Raw genomic sequence first — 16850 nt, 5'->3', positions numbered from 1 at the left:
TTCACTTTCCTAAAAAAGCTTTTCAGAATGCTATAAAAGCATGTAAGGGCATTTCAGAGTTTGGAATTCTGCTTTTTTGTTTATTTTATTTATTTTTAATGTTTCAGCTTACAAAATTATTTTTGGTGCATCCCTTAACTCAATGGGTGAGCAATGGGATGGATGTTTATCTCCATCATAAATAATTGGAATTTTAGTCATTAACATTTTGTTTAAATGCAGCTCAGAAGCTATTATAGTTTTAGAATCTAAACCCAGGTCAAAGTCTAGGTTTAAATATCAGACATTTCACTAAGGTTCTATTCAACTGCTTCAGAACATCTTTGCACCAATAGCCTTTTAAGACTTTTTTTCCACCCCCTGTGTAAATTCAGGGGGTTTATGTGGCAGTTGTGCTGCAGCCATACATTATAGCATTATCATGCTAATCTTAAGCATCCAGTAGTAACAGGATGATGAGATTACAGTAGCAGAGCATGTCACCATCCAACTCTGTATCCCACCTATGTATCTGAACCACCAGAACATAGATGAAAAGTGTTCTACCAGGTTTATGGGCTTTACATGTTGGACAAACTACAAAACTTCTGCTTTGCTGCTCATGCATGGGGATTTCTATGTTTGTCCTCCATCTTTTAAGTTTTTTTTTTAATTATATGTGCACATTTCAAAGAAAAGGGGTAAGGGAAATGAGTAAAATGGAAAACTCTGCATCAGAGCGCCAGGGCAGTATATCTGCCAATCTTGCATTCTGCATGCTTGAGATAAGACCATGTTCGGTATCTCTGTGTCAGGGTGTATGTATGTATGAAAGCTACAAAAGTCAAACTGAAGTGTACAGTTGTGCAGCTGTAAGGAAAGTGGAAAGCATCCATGCTGCACATCTGTCAGCCAGAATTCAGTCAAGCTGAAAACATCGCAGTTCAATGTAAAAATTGAGTGAAACAGTGGCATCAGAAAATTGTCCTTGTTTTAGGTCTAATTAATTTTTACCCAGTTTGTGTTGTAATAACTCCAGCTTGGATTTGATTCATGTTGTTTACTACATAAAATACTTGAACAGACTTGTTTAATGCACAGCTCTTGAATCATCATTATAAATGTAAGTTCAGCACAGATTAAAACAGTTCAAAGTACAATTTTGGTTGTGAATATTTCATGCAGAATATTTTAATTGATTTAGATTACATGAACTAGCTTGCACAGGAAGAATCACAAACAGGGAAAGGAAATGAGAAGACATGAGAGCATAAATGTGAGTTTCACCATGTATACACATGAGGCTGTTTAATCTGCAGCTGGAACTCACCTTTCAAGTATATACCCAGAGAAGTCTTCCAGGGAAATAACCTTTAACTTTTGAAACAGCTTTCAATACTTTTTCCTCTTCCAGAACCAAAAAACATCAAGCAAATATTTTTCAACAAAGCTTTCATCATTTTCATTGTATAACCTCCTTTCCTTTACTTATAAATCTTTTCCTCTTTCTTCCTCTTATCTTTCCATTTATAACTGGGTTAACGATGGCTGTTAGCACTTACTTTAACTCCATGGCTGTTTTCTTTCTTCCTGTCTTGTTTTCTCAGAAGAGAAACAGTACGCTGCTCTCTGTCACCTAATCCTGCTCATGGTTGATATCTTGTGGTGTGCTCAGTGGGACAGAGAGGGAGCACATGTGAGGCCTGAGGAGTTCCAATAATCCAAACGGACTGACAGCCACTGGCAGAGCAGACTGAGGATGGGAGGGTCTTGTTTGTTGGCTTAAGGAGAAAGCAGTGGCCAATCAAAGGAGAGAAAGAGGTAAAGTAGGAGGGGATTAAATCTTATAAGCCGAGAGCCCAAAAGTCTGAAGGTACAAAGGTGTATTTGAGCCATTTTAGATAGAAAAATGAAGCAAATCTCCACCCAAAAAATAAATAAATAAAAATTTGAGATGTCAGAAATTTTAGAGAAAAAAAATTTTTTTCGAAAAATTTATTTTTTCTATCAAATTTGCGACGTTTTCCAAAACAGAAATGCCCATGTTTGTTTCTAGAACATTTCTGATATTTTTTTGTCAGAAATTTGTTCCTTTTTTTTCTATCTACAATGGTCTCTTAATACAGCGTCAAAGGCCCCGTCAGACAGGAAGATGGCGCCTGAACCTCCTGCAATACAAACATACATTCATGCAGCTTTATATATTAGAAAGGTGACTGCACTTCCTATTTATGTTAAATTACACTGCTTTTCCAATAATCCACATGTTAGGGTTAATGTTAAGGCCTTAATTTTCTGTTAGGCAGCTGAAACAACAGGAGGTATCATGTCCTGGAGATTCTGGTGTCAGTCATTTCCAGTTTGTTTAGAATTGGGTCAAACAGTTTGATATTTCAGATCTAAGAAATAAATATTTCAAGCCAAAACTACAACAAATAGTCAAAACTATTTCAGAATCTGTGCTGAAATCTGTGCTATTTCAGCACAGATTCTTTTATTACAAACAAAAAACAGACACCAGAGTCAAAGAGTTTGACGTTCTCCAAAATGCAGTGTTTTCAGTGTGCAATTTTCACTGTAGTCAAGAATTTGGAATAACAAAAATCCCAAATTCAATGTCTCAGAAAATTATAATATTACATAAAATATTCTAATTTTATGTAATACAATAAAAAAATACAATAAAAAAGAACATTTTAAAACAGAAATCTCAGGCTTCCGAATAGTATGTTGAGGACAACCCACACATAGTGCTTACTTTAAAACCTGATTAACCCCCACTCAGTAATAAAATGCTCTTATAAAGAGCTCAAAAGAGGAGTGGAGAAGGGGCGCGACAAACAGTACACAATGATTCAACATTGATCAATGTTGAATCATTGCCAATGTTGGCATTTCAATCATTAGAATTCAACCACAAAACAACATTCATTCAACGACATCTCTTCAACTAGAACTGGCTAGATTTGGGTGATTGTTTGATGGTTGATCCACCATTAATCGTCAACCTCAACCAAAAACCAACCTTTCTGACAATAATCCAACATTGAATTTACCATTACTTCCAATCTGGGACTCACTTTCAAGCCAATTTACAAATTTGTCTCTGCAGACATTTATCAGTTAGAAGCTTTACTCTATCCTACGTTGCTGTGAAAGTCAACAGCAGAGATCACAGTAGTGGGTCCACCCCTCATGAAAGGTCACAGTTCAACGGATCAGAACCGATTAGCCCTCAAGGTCGCCACAGAAAGAGACTTGTCTCTTTCTGAGACACAAGTCTTAGAAATAAATCACAGACAGCTTTATGGGAATAAAAAATTAGTTGATTGACAGCCAAAGATTTCATCCAAATATTCACATTTCTCTAGCCTTTCCACATTCTATCCCATTTAAACCACAAATTATACTATGAAGCAAACTAATATGAAGTAGGACACAGAAATTTTTTTTATTATGAAAAATCTGAAAACGACAGCATTTAGTTGTTTTCTATGAGGGGCCGTTTAGGACAAAATTTACGTTTTGTCTCTCACACACTACCAAAAACTCACGCATACTCAAAAAATACTCAAATTGCGTATACACACACTACTAAAATGTCACACACACACAAACGTTAACTTTCTCGCTCACATACACTGCTAACAGCTCGCACACACACACAGACGTTTATCTTTCACATACACAAGACTAAAGTTGAACACACACACAGTACTAAGACTCGTTTTATGTATGTGTGAGAGCGAGACTTTTTGAATGTGTGAGAGTTGTCACGGAAGAGGCGGGGCATAATTTTTGGATCAAACTGCGCATGCGTAGATCCTAAACTATAAGTTTCGATTGTTGACTCACTGTATGTTCTATTACTTAGTATATTTGTGCTTTTAAAAATATATAAATATATTGAAACTATCTTTCAATAGCTACCTTATATTAAACTATGTTAAGGACAAATGTCAAACATAGTGCAAATATTTTGAAAACAAAGTAAAAGATCTTGCAGGTATATTAATCTCCTTCCTCCTTCATCAGAAATGAAAAATTATAAATGCACACTATGTGTTGGGAACCTGTGTTTGTTGACTGACTTTTATTTGTCAGGCTTACGAGACAAAAGCTGAAAAAAGATCAATTTTCTTCGCTTTCAAAATAACACAAAACAGAGAAAAAAAACCTCCACACCAGACCTCGTTTATTTATGTATGTATTTTTATTTTGATAGCTGCCGATTAAACTGAAAGTTACACATTGACATGATCATATGAGTAGTTTTTACCGAGAAATCCATCAGAAGCGCCGTGAAAATGGTCAGATTCACCGGATCCGCGTCTCTGGCTGCAATGCGCGCTCCCGTCACAGGGGGAACAGATTTTCACGGGGGAACAGAATTTCTCACAAGACCTCTTAATAATTCCTGTAATGCTGGAACCCAGTGGACAGATTGTACTACAGCAATTTTGATATTTTTAATCAATCAATCAGATTCATTTACTTCTATAGCACATTTAATCTACAAGGAAGTTAAACGTTCTATATATATTTAAAAGCACAAATATACTAAGTAATACAACATACAGTGAGTCAAAAATGGAAAATTATAGTTTAGGATCTACGCATGCGCAGTTTGATCCAAAAATTATGCCCCGCCTCTTCCGTGACAACTCTCACACATTCAAAAAGTCTCGCTCTCACACATACATAAAACGAGTCTTAGTACTGTGTGTGTGTTCAACTTTAGTCTTGTGTATGTGAAAGATAAACGTCTGTGTGTGTGTGCGAGCTGTTAGCAGTGTATGTGAGCCAGAAAGTTAACGTTTGTGTGTGTGTGACATATTAGTAGTGTGTGTATACGCAATTTGAGTATTTTTTGAGTGTGCGTGGCTATTTTTTTGAGTATGCGTGAGTTTTTGGTAGTGTGTGAGACACAAAACGTAAATTTTGTCCTAAACGGCCCCTCATAGTTTTCAGCCCCCTTTACTCTGACACCACTATGTAAAACCCAGTGCAACCATTTTCCTCCAGAAGTCTCTTAATAATTAGCAGGGGTGGAAGTAGGCGGGTATGGTCGGGTACTGCGTACCCCTAAAAGATTTAGCGGGGGTACGCAGTACCTGCAAGAGAGGGGAGCATCTGTCTGCTGTAGAAAATCAGTGGGTTCACTGAGCAGCCGTGACTGATTAGTTTTTCAAGAACAATCTAAAACACAACTTAATCAGTTAATAAATCACTTTTTTCCCCTTTTCATATTGTTTCTAAACTGTTCGTGCTTTACTAGAGCAGGGCTGCAACACGTCGATCGGGGAAGGTTTGTGTCGATCTCGGCATTAGATGACAAACTGAACACCGCCAGGACGCTGAGACCAGCACGACCTCCTCTGACTCCTTATCAAAACGTTCGTAACTTTATTAAAGAACAAAAAAATAAATGAATAAAATCAATAAAATGTGTTCAAATTAATGACCCAACAAACATAATAATCTCAGTGATTATTGTTTCAACAAGGTGTTGAGCAATTCTGAGTTTCGATTCCATGCCAAAATAACTAGCAGAGCAGGAGTTTAAAATGAACTAATCAACCACCGCTGTCTTTGGGGAGCGCTTATTAATGATCGCAAAATAAATATAGAGCCTGAAAACCTGAGGACTGAATGTTATCATTTTAAGTAATCTCTGATCGGCTTCCAGAGCGCAGGCGTTTGCCATGGAAACGGGTGTGCTTAAACCAGTGGTTTTGAGTTGATCACCTGTTCGGGTTGTTTTACCTTTGTTTACATTTGTTGTGGTGCTTTACAGCCACCATAGTTTCTGAACATTCAATAAACGACCAACTTGGACTAATTACCTCGTTCTTCTGCAAGCAGGCACGTGCAGAGGGGAGGGGGAGGAGAGGGTGGGGGTGGGGGTGCTTGAGCACCTGCCCCTTTTGCTCCTTGCCCCCAAGTGCCCTTTTGGTCAATTTATTTATTTATTTTTTTATTTTTTGGTATTTTCTAAGCCCTCTTCTGACGCATAATAACATGTCATAATGTGTGGTTGAGGTGGTGAGGATGAGGACCTCCTCAAGGGGCGGCTACCAGACGCCCAACAGAAAAGTCCAAAAACAAAATGACCCAACAGGGTGGGCGGAGGGGCAACGGCAGGAGGGCTAGAGTCCAGAAAAACAGCCCAAAACAACAAAAAACAACCCAACAGGGTGGACGGAGGGGTGACGGCAGGAGGGCTAGAATCCAGAAAACAAAACTTAATCCAAACAGGAACTCAGACACGGAAAACCGTCCGGGGACCGACCACGACACAGGAGGTGGACCTCTCGTGGAAGGTCCGGTGGGCGTCGCCGGCGCAAGGAGCGGAGTCCAGGAGGCGGGTCCGGCAGGAAGGGCGGCTGGAGGCTCGGGAGGAGCGTCCGCAAACTCAGGGGGCGGTGCCACAGGAAACTCGGGAAGCTCGGGGAACTCTGGAGCGGGGGGCTGCTCACATGCAGTGGACACAGGAAACTCTGGGGCAGGCGGAGACAAACGCCGCCTCGGCGCTGGGACCGGAGGCAGCGGGAACTGACGCTGCCTTGGTGCAGGGACCAGGGGCAGCTGCAGGCGGGGCCTCAGGGTAGCGGTGATGGCTTAGCCCAGGGGCCGGGACCTCCGGCGGCTCAGGGCAGCGGTGACGGCGGGGTCCGACCCCCGGCAGGCGGATCGCCAGTTGCGATCCCCATAGCGGTCCCAGGTGCAGAAGAGCCCCTCCACAAAACTCCTCCAGGGAGACCGCTCCAAACACCCGCCAGGGGTTCCACCGTCGGGTGTGGGCCTGCCACATGCATCCCTCACCTTTTCTGTGGTTGGATCCTACTATCATAATGTGTGGTTGAGGTGGTGAGGATGAAGACGCGGAGACCCAGGTAAGATGAAGAATGATGAATTTAATGATAATAGTCCAAGCACGGAACAACGGGGAACAACTGACGGCACAAGGAAACAGGTAACGCTTGACATACGACATAGATCCGACCAGGAACACAGACAACAGGTTCTCACCTCTAAATACACTGAGAGGGTAATCACAGGAACGAGACACAGCTGGGATCAATCAACGGGGAGGACAGGACAGAGACTCACAGGAAAACGGTATTAAACACAGAAAATCTAAAAAATAAACACACAGAAACACGGATAATGACACATGTACTAAAATTATTTGTTTTTTGTTGGGCTTTTTCATTTTTGTACAACATAATAAGCCGGTCACCTTGTTATCTTTGACCTTTTGCCTGTGACACATGATGCAGTTGCCTGTCGCACAGTGAGATAAGGCAGCTAACTGGAGCTCAATGTAGCAAACGTTCCAGATTACAGAACAGTTTTTGGTGAATTAAAAATAAAACGTTTTTGGTTAATACAGTGGAGTAGACTTGCTACTTGTCAGATGACGGAAAACCACGTTGAACTTTGTATAGTTTCTGCTTCAGCACGGAGTAGCGGTTTAAGCAGAGAGGTAATGAAATACAACAGACACTGACAGGCCTCTGCGTCTGCCTTTCTCTGAAGAACTACTGAGCGGGAGGAGACAGCAGGTGAGGAAAAACTTTTCTAATCTACCGATTCAGTATTTTTATCATATAGACATTAGGCTGTTGTTGTTGTGCTACTAGCTAGCTGCTAGCTAACGACCTTGCTAGCAAAGCTAGATAACAAAAAGCTTCTTCCCTGTATCGTTAATGATAGCAGTCATTCTTCAGTGTCGCTTATTCAATATGGGGCACATCGCCCGTCCAAAACCGATCATCTCCATATGTCTTCTAATGTACATTGCACTTATTCTGCCGTGAGGTAAACATATCTTGAAGGAGAATAGCACTTAAATAAAAGTCCAACAAGGATATTCATTTAATGTATAATAAAAGTGGGTAACACTTTATTTGAAGGGGGGTGAATAAGACTGTCATGACACCGTCATAAAGATGACATATCACCTGTCATGAACATGAATAAACCTTCATGAATATTTATGACTGTTGTCATAAAGCGTCATTCGGTAAATTATGACACTTTTAATACAAAGTTGACATTATTCAAAATGTTTTTGTTATGACAACTTGACATTAACCAATAAATCATTACTGTTTAAACTTTACCTTTAATAACATAAAGTTACCTAATTTTTAAAGTGCAATCAGTAATACTTTTAGAACAAATTTATATCAGTAATGATTTCTTGGTGTTACCTAATAGTGTGTGATTAATGAAGGGGAAAAAAACTCAATCCAGACTTTAAGTAAGTTTAGGGTCTGGTTCGCAGAGTATGCAGTTATTTTTTTCCCCCAATTATCAATGAAAAAAAAAACTAACCTCAGTTAAGTAAAGTAAAATTGTAATCAAAACCTTTGGAATTGTAATGATTTCTTTTTAAAAACAAAACGTTTTGTTAAAAAACTTTTTATAAATTAAATAACTAATTTTTGTCTCGTGAACTTAAAAAGTTATTTGCCAAACATAAACTTTTATTTGCACACATCAGAAATCTTTTGTTGAGATTTTAGGCCCCGCCCACGACGTCATGTGAGAATCACAAGCAAAACTTTGAGTCACAAACAAAAACTTAGAATATCAAGAAAAGATTTCTGACATGCACAATTAAGTTTGTTTTGCAGATATTTTTTTTCACTTTATGAGACAAAAATGTGTGATTTTAATTTAAAAAAAAGTTTTTTAAGCAAAACTCAGTAGGCTTTTCTCATGGTGACATGCATTAACAATTAAATTTTTGCTTTTGTTTTTGTCTTTTTTCTGCAGTTCCATGTTAAAGTTTGATGCAGCTCTGCTTTCCTGAATGGACCATCTTCATCTCCACTGCAAGTGTAGCAAACAAACAGCTTTTTTATAGATTACAGTCCACTGAAAGGTTGCATTGTGCCCTTGTTTATATTTTTAATAGTGTAATTCTGTAAAGACAAAATATGTCTGGTGGTCCAGCTCTGATTTACATATCTTGCTAATATTGCAATACTTTCCTATAACAAAATAGACCTGCAGAAAGAAATTACTTATAAAATATCTTACATATACATAGTTACATGCTCTATATAGACATTTTCCTTAACTTTGATTGTATATCTCACAATTTTGTAATTTATCATTGTTTATTAAACTCTGAAAGCTGTGTTGCTTTAATAGTCTGTCCTACCTACAAGGCGGTTAGATGTGCCGTTTTTTTTTTGTTTTTTTTTGAGCACCTGCCCCTTTAGTGGTCTCTGCCGCATGTGCGTAAACCTTTGGGTGTCTGTTATGATCTAGAGCCTTTTGGTCCAGATCTCAGTGCTGTAGGTTTTATCTGTACCTCTGTCTGCATATAAACACAGAGAGATGTCAGTCACAGATTGTCAGAATTGTGTGCAGCCTGTGTAAATCTCTGGCGGGACCAGCGGACCTGTAAAGTGGGGGAGGCCAATGGCCCCCTGCCCCCTCCTGTTCCGGTGCCTATGCTGTGATGTCAGCAAGGAGGTGGTGGAGTCATTTTTTGGGCTGAAATCATGGAGAGAGAGCTTGGTTGGCCCCTTCAGAGAGCCATACCTTCAGTAGTAAAATCATATTCATGCATGACAATGCATGCTGCAAGGAATACCACTGTGTCATTTCTTGCAACATGACACAGGAATGCTGCATAAAAGGGGAGAAACTCATGGTGTGGTCACCATCCTCCTCTGACCTCAACCCTATCGAGAACCTTTGGAGTATCCTCAAGCAGAAGATCTAGGGGTGGGATGTAGTTCATATCAAAACAGCCGTTCTGGGAAGGTATTCTGACATCTTACAAAGAAATTAAAGCATAAACTTGTCATGTCCACGAAGCGGTGCTGTGAGTGTGTGTTGTCTCCTACTCTCTCTCCTGCAGGGCGTGTCGGACAGGAGCGGCCAGCTGGAGCTCATCTATCCATCAGGACGAGCGGTTAAATAGAAGCCGGATCCTGATAGCGCTGCCAGATGGTTCTACGCTTCCAGTGAGTCCTTGTTCCTGGTCAAAGAGTCCTCGTTCCTTGGTCTGAAGTAATCCTCGTTCCTAGTCTGTAAGAGGGTCTGGTTTGGCTTCTCGTCCGGCTCCACGCGGCTCCTGCTCACAGCCGTTCCCCGTCTCCTGCCTGGCTCCGTTTCCTGTCCGTCCGCCTTCGTGCTGGATCACCCCCGCTCAACGCGCTCGCCTGCCTGTCCACCCATCGACCCTCAGTGGATGCTCCGGCTATCCCTCCCGGGACCCCCCTCGCCTCCTACAAGCAAACCCCCGACGGGTCCTTACCCGCTGCCTGCTGCTGTTCCGTCCACCTGTCTGCCCCGCCCCCCACCCCCACTGCTGGTCACAAATAAATTCGAACTTACCTTTTGCTGGTGTGGCGTTTGTAGTTGTTTCTGCTCTAGAGTCTAGTAAACAAACATGTCAAAACTATCCACAATTTCACAAGTTCAATGGATGCAAGAATTGTACAAGTGATATCAAAGAAGGAGTCCTATGTTAACATGTAACTCGATCTCTTAAGATGTTTTACATTGAAATAGCTTTTGATTTTAGTACCGGTGACCACTTAATGCTGCACATTCAAAGAGTGACCGTTTGCAATTCTTTATAAGCCATAAAATGTTTAGAAAATCTGCTGTGCATAATAATTTGGAACAATGCATTTTGAGTTTATTTTTGAAAAAAAATAATGTTCTCATTGGGAGCTTTGTTCAGTAAAATTTGATTTATACTGTAATAGTTGGTAACACTTTATTTGAAGGGGTTTGAAGGTGCATGATTTTGTAAATTATAATTTAATGCAAAGTTGGCATTTTTAATGGACTTTCAATTCAACTTTTAGAGCAACTTTGCATTAAAAGTGTCATTATTTACCGAATGACACTTCATTACAACTGTCATAAACATACATAAAGACTTCTTTATGTTCATGACAGGTGTTATGTCATGTTTTTGACTGTGTCATGTCAGTCTTATGCACACTCCTTCAATTAAAGTGTTATCTAATAGTTCATGACTTGAAAATTATACTGACCATCATTTGCATTGACCATTTAAGAAAATCTCAGAAAATATCACTTGGATAATAATTTGGAACATGGTGTATACACATATATTTTTTGAGATGCCTTGTCTGTTCCAGTCTATTTAGGGCATTGGCGTACTGTTGTGATCAATTTTGCTTTGTTTTGAACCAGAGAAGTCCCCTTCCAGACCTCCATCTGAATTTCGCATGTCATCCGGGTCACGTGTCTGAAACCCAGCAATATTGGTATACATTAGATATGTATATATGCAGGTAGATGTGTATGTGTATATGTATACGTGTGTACGTATTTTCTTCATCTGGTTGAGGAACTATTTTGATTTAGAAGGAATAAGGGAAATGGGAAGATTATTTATCTTATGAATTATTGAATGGAAAAGAGGTATGATTACATAAGTCAAACTTCTCACAGTTAGTGAACAAGTGGTGGATTTACATGCATTTGTAAACTTCTGGAAAACCAGCAGCCTTCAGATTCTTAATGGGACATGCAAGCCAGTTCTAACAGTCTCTGAAATGATAACCTTTTTCAATCTGCACTAATGAAAATGAGGAGCTAACATTCACAAATGACATTGAAATAAATTCCAGTCCAACATCTGGTCTGAGGTGATGCCTCTCGAACCTGTTGGAGGAAAAATATCCCAACTTCAGAAGATGCGCGTTTATCTTAACAGTGCTCTTTGGTTCCTCCTATCAGTATGAAATTTCTCATATTGTTCAGATCTTCCATAACTGATTGATACCTGCTGGCCTCAGGTTTGCAACCATATCCTGACTATGAGAAACCAGCAACCTCCTACGGTACATTAGCTTTTCTATTACTTTAATATCTCTGCTATAATTGATGTATATTTGCATATAAAATAAGTCAATAGAGTTTCAATTGCAATTTTTATATCTTTGTGTCATGTGGTAGATCTCAGCCGGCTGGTGAGAGAAAAAGTAGATCTTGGTCTCAAAGTTTGGGCACCCCTGCTGTAGAGCCTCCCTGAAGGAATAACCTAAGTATATCGTAAAAGAAATAGATTCAAATGCTCTCTTGATGTTTGTTATGGTTTTGGAAGCTCAAGTTTAAAATAAAACCAACATTATAAATAAAGATGAAGGAAACAATTAGGCTTTTTTATGGCAACCTCAGGAACCATCAGTGAGAAAACTGCTCACACAAACAGACTAAAGCTGCTACTTACTTGATACAGAGATGGGGTTATGATGAGCTGTCTGCACAGGAACGCTCCCCTTTTTGTCCAACTACTGAAGCCTTCTCCATCATGTCAGGAAAAACAACAATCAGTTGGACCATTAAGCCATTAGCTAAGAAAGAGAAGACATGTTTCTACCTGCAGGGAGTGAAAGTGAAGATCTTCCTTGTCAAGAAAACTGGCATGGACTTGTGAGATCTCTCTAGGTACACGCAGAAAGCAGGGTAAAAGGCCTGAGGAGTGACGATGATCTTGTATTGATTTAAGATGATTAAAGAAATGAAATACAAAATACATAGTTGTGTAATAGTTGGAATGATTGATGTATTGTAATCACCATGTCTGTAATGTATGACTGAAATATATAATCTGTATTCATGATCTGCTGTAACCGTAACAACTTAGTTGGTATATATGATTTCAGATAATGGTAAAAAAACAAATTGATTATGTTTTGAGTTAACTGTGTTTCAGGGTACATTATAAGAAGATTGCAGAGTTGAGCACAGGAAAATAAAAGAGTCACAAGCACTGAGCTGGCTGGGCGGGGGCCTCAGAACAAATTGCCAAAAAAGGTAATAACTACCAGATGGCCAACAGAAAAGAGAGAAATGTTGCAAAGGAGTTGCAACAGTCAAAAGAGGGAGGTTTGTGTATTACCAATTCAGGGTGGAACAAGGTTTGGGTGGGACGGGTGCTTTCCGATGAGATATTCGGGAAGAATGAGTCATAAGACCTCTCACATACACAACTGTGGGCCAAGAGGGTTTAAAAGCCAGCGAGCTGGGGAGGAAACTGTTCTTAGTCCGCGGCGCTGAAGGAGAATCAACAAGAGGACGCAGGCGAAAGATCAGCGGAGGACCACACCCTGGGACCGGGGGAAAAGTTTGAGACTTCTCGCCGCAAAGAAGGACAAGATCCGTCAGCCCCAGCCCTGGCCCCTGAATCCGACCGTTTCCTCTGCCTCCATCCTACGATCCCTATTCAACAGCAGCAGACTTGGGGAAAAGACAAAGGTCACCTAGTGATGAAGATTCTGTTCGTCTAAAAGAGGTTGGACAGATTGACTTTGCTGCTTTTCCGGAAAAGGACTTTGCCCGGCCAGGACAGAGACTCTAACCAAGGACGTCTAAAGATTTCGGCTGCCAAGATCGACTAACATCGGGTGTGAGTTGCCCTGCCCCTAAAGCCTCGCTCAGTGAGATTAGTGACACAGGTTAGGGATAGAAATAAGATAGGATATGGTTGATTTGGTTGATTTTATAATTTGAGATTAATACTTGTTACAAGTTTACAATTACTTTTATTAAATCTGCTTGTCATTTACCCCTGCTAAAGCTTGCTTAATAAAATATAATAAAAATAAGAATAGAGGTTGTGGACATTGAATTCAATTGAGTCACTGTTTGATGAGGGTTCTTCTGGTATAAGTAAAATCTAAATGCATGATTCTAGAAATTGGTGGCTTCGTACTTTCCTTTGGCGAGCAATAAATAATGGCCCTGGGACTTATATCTAAGTCACTAAACCCAATCTAGCCGATAACAAGTGCACGTTATTTTAAGGAGGAAAGCTACCGTTAACGGGAGTGGTTGTTGGAACTATGCGGCAGCTAGCGCTACTCTGTCGACTGTTTCTCAACTGAAAAGGGCCGTAACTTCTGGATCTGAAGGTAGTTAGAGCTAGACGAGTTTTCTCCGCCGCCAGTTTAAACAGAAATTCTCTAGTAAACCTGTGATAGGGTAAGACCCAGGTTTCAGGGATTTTCCGGACCTGTTAGACAGAGAACTGGTCAATAGTCAGTCAGTGGTGAAGTTAGGGCGTGGCTGGCTATTGCAGAATAACGAACATCCTCTTTAGGTCAAAGGTTGAGCTGTAGGATAAGGAGGGATTGAAGGAAGTATTATCTGTGGCACATGGCCACACTAACTGATCCAGAGAAAAACGTGCCAAGTCACACACCGTTTGACCTCTCGTGCTGGAGGAACTTTTACCGAGTAGCAGAAATACAGAATGGGCCTGCTCCAGGATCTGTCTTGTGGACCAGTATAGGCCCTACATAGTCAGCACTAACACATACTGTAGCAGACCCACCCCACCCCCCAAAGGAAGGATTGTGTCTTTACTGATGAACAATGAGGTTTATTGGAAGTAAACTATGAGTTTAACCGTAAGAGCTGTATGTACAAACATGGAAAGAATCAGAACAACGGATGCAATGTTTAGCAGTTAATTCAACCATAGATAATGGTAATAAGGGCTTCAGATTTCACAGGTGAGGAAAACGTTTTAATTTAAAGAAAAGATTGAACAAGTGAGCAGTTGGTCAGTTATACTAGCCTAACTGTTGCTGGCCTGCTATTGACTTTGATAACCTTAGCATGTGCTGGACAGTTTGGTGTGTTTTGGTTCCATTAGCACTAAACAAGCAGGACTCTGGAGAACGTATCTACGCAATAAGGAGGCAATTGAGCCATTTGACTCAGGTGTTTTGTACCTGTGGCATATCTAAAAACTGCCAAAATGTTTTGTCATGTTGGTGACTGTGGCGGGGTTCTCTTATGCTTGGACAAACAAAAAAAATGACTGCCCAAGGCCAGAGATCACTTTAGTGAAGTTTATTCCATTCTTCAAGTGAGCAAAAGGTGGCAGGTGAAAAATATACATACAGGGACGTCCAGGCAGGTTAAAAGCAGACAAAACAACAGTACCTTCAAGGTAAGAGTCCATCACCTTCACTATGATCTGGCAGGAGTCTAGCCACAGACTGCCTCCCTGTGGCGCAGAGCCCTGCTTTTAAAGCCACAGGCTCCACCCACAGAAAGACCAAACAAACCAAACAATTACTTCTAACTCAAATGAACTCTTAAAGGATACAAAACAAATCATAATAATAAGGAAAATAAATAAACTTGTAATCAAAATACAATAATCAATTTAATAGAACTTGTAATCAAAAATACAATAACCAATTTAATAGAGAACACTCGGTATGTTCCGATGACGTCATCACATGATCACCTGGCGCGCCACACCCGGAAATAACTGCTTGTAAACAAACTGGGAAAGTGTTTGGAAGTGAAAACAGGTTAGGATGGATAAAACTGAAGCAGGAACACCGCGTGTGCACCCACGATGAGCCGCATCAGTTTAACCTTTAACAGAAGTAAGTGATTGTGAGTATGTATGTGCGCATATTAACACGGACTCCTAATTAAGTCTCGGCTCGTGACGGCTCCTCCGTCACAGTGACTGAAGCCTGTTATGATGACTTCAACACATTTCTTCAGACAGGTTGGCACGACTTTTAATGCTGTCCAAAATTTTTTTCTATAAGCTGACTAATTTCTGTAGTAATTATTTCTGACTTTTTAATGCTTTATCTTGTAAACAGGGTGGGCAGAGTAATTTGAATGAATATGATGGTGACACACACAGGTGGGTCTGATTAGTTTTGCCTCACACTTCTTTTTAAAATATTTATCTATTTTCCTAATGTTTCTACTATATTTCCTGTTTTTTCCTTCCAGGCTGGAAGTCTTCCTCCTTCATGTTGCTGAAGACAAGAGCAGCACCAAAGACACTTCAACAACAGTGATCACAAGACCATCCATGGCTGCTTTCAATTAACTTTCAAAGCACACTTCACCTTCAGTGCAAAGTACCATGAATGTATGACCTTTGTTGTATACTGTCCATGCTGTTTGACGTTTTGAAATAAAAGTAGATTATATACTGCAACTGGTGCTGGTGTTTCTGTAGATTCAAGTGGCATCTAATGTCTTTTAAAATGAATTTGGGGATTACTGATGGCCAATATTTTCTGGGAAAAAAGGCTTTAATTGCTCAAGTGGCTTTTATTTGGTAGTAAATTGACAAAAATGTGAGTAATGGAAGACCGGGAAGCCGCATTGAAAACTAGATCCTCCATATGTGGGTTGTGCTTAACCCCTGCACCACCATAGCACACTCTGCCAGTAGTATTTTAAAACTCAGATTTCTATGTTGATATATACTTCACACTGTTCTGTGTTAGATTAACACGTTCATCGTGTTAACTTTTGACTAAATACACTAGTGTTGAGTAAGTCTACACTGATGTGTGTTTAATTTCAACTACTGTGAGTGTTGATTCAACTGTATCACAAATAACACTTTCAAAAGTCTAATTTCTACACCATCCAGAGTGGATCAATATAGACACTATCAGAGTGTTGAATTCAACTCTGTAGGAGTTGACTGAACACTTCCAAATTTGCTGTGCATATTCAAGATATCAGTAATGTCATTCTGACTAGTCAGAATGTTAATTTATCTTAAATAGAAAAACTGTGTAATTCAAGATATCTCTAATTCATTTGGAGATATCTGAAAATGAATTTTGACTAGTCAAAAATACAATTCAAGATATCCCTAATTTAGTTTTATCTAGTCATTATTTGCTTTTAAGATATCTATTATTTAGTGTCCACTAGTCAAAACTACATATCTCCTATCCAAACATATATTTAAGATATTTTAAATTATGGAGAATTATGACTATAGTCAAAACTAAAATCGAGATACCTCAAATTTACTTTATGACTAGTCATAATTTAATTGTAGATATCTAAAATGT

General features: G+C 39.7%; 1 protein-coding gene and 1 long non-coding RNA gene across 2 annotated transcripts in view; one reads left to right on the top strand and one right to left on the bottom strand.

Moving 5' to 3' along the window:
• The window catches only part of trim2a (tripartite motif containing 2a), a 39255-nt gene extending 37527 nt beyond the window's left edge, over positions 1–1728 (bottom strand). Inside the window, exon 1 of the mRNA XM_088008851.1 lies at positions 1542–1728. The gene's annotated coding sequence lies outside the window, so the exon portion shown is untranslated. The remainder of the gene's footprint in view (positions 1–1541) is intronic.
• A 13444-nt stretch (positions 1729–15172) lies between these two features.
• Positions 15173–15973, top strand: LOC148161015 (uncharacterized). Its single transcript, XR_015763782.1, has 3 exons — positions 15173–15526; positions 15627–15670; positions 15763–15973. It is a non-coding gene; the product is annotated as an uncharacterized LOC148161015 (long non-coding RNA).
• Positions 15974–16850: the final 877 nt, after the last annotated feature.

This window comes from Poecilia mexicana, unplaced genomic scaffold (genome assembly GCF_051168715.1).
Source record: "Poecilia mexicana isolate PSO_F unplaced genomic scaffold, ASM5116871v1 scaffold_1, whole genome shotgun sequence".
Taxonomy (NCBI): Eukaryota; Metazoa; Chordata; class Actinopteri; order Cyprinodontiformes; family Poeciliidae; genus Poecilia; species Poecilia mexicana.
This window is presented reverse-complemented; position numbering and strand designations above follow the sequence as displayed.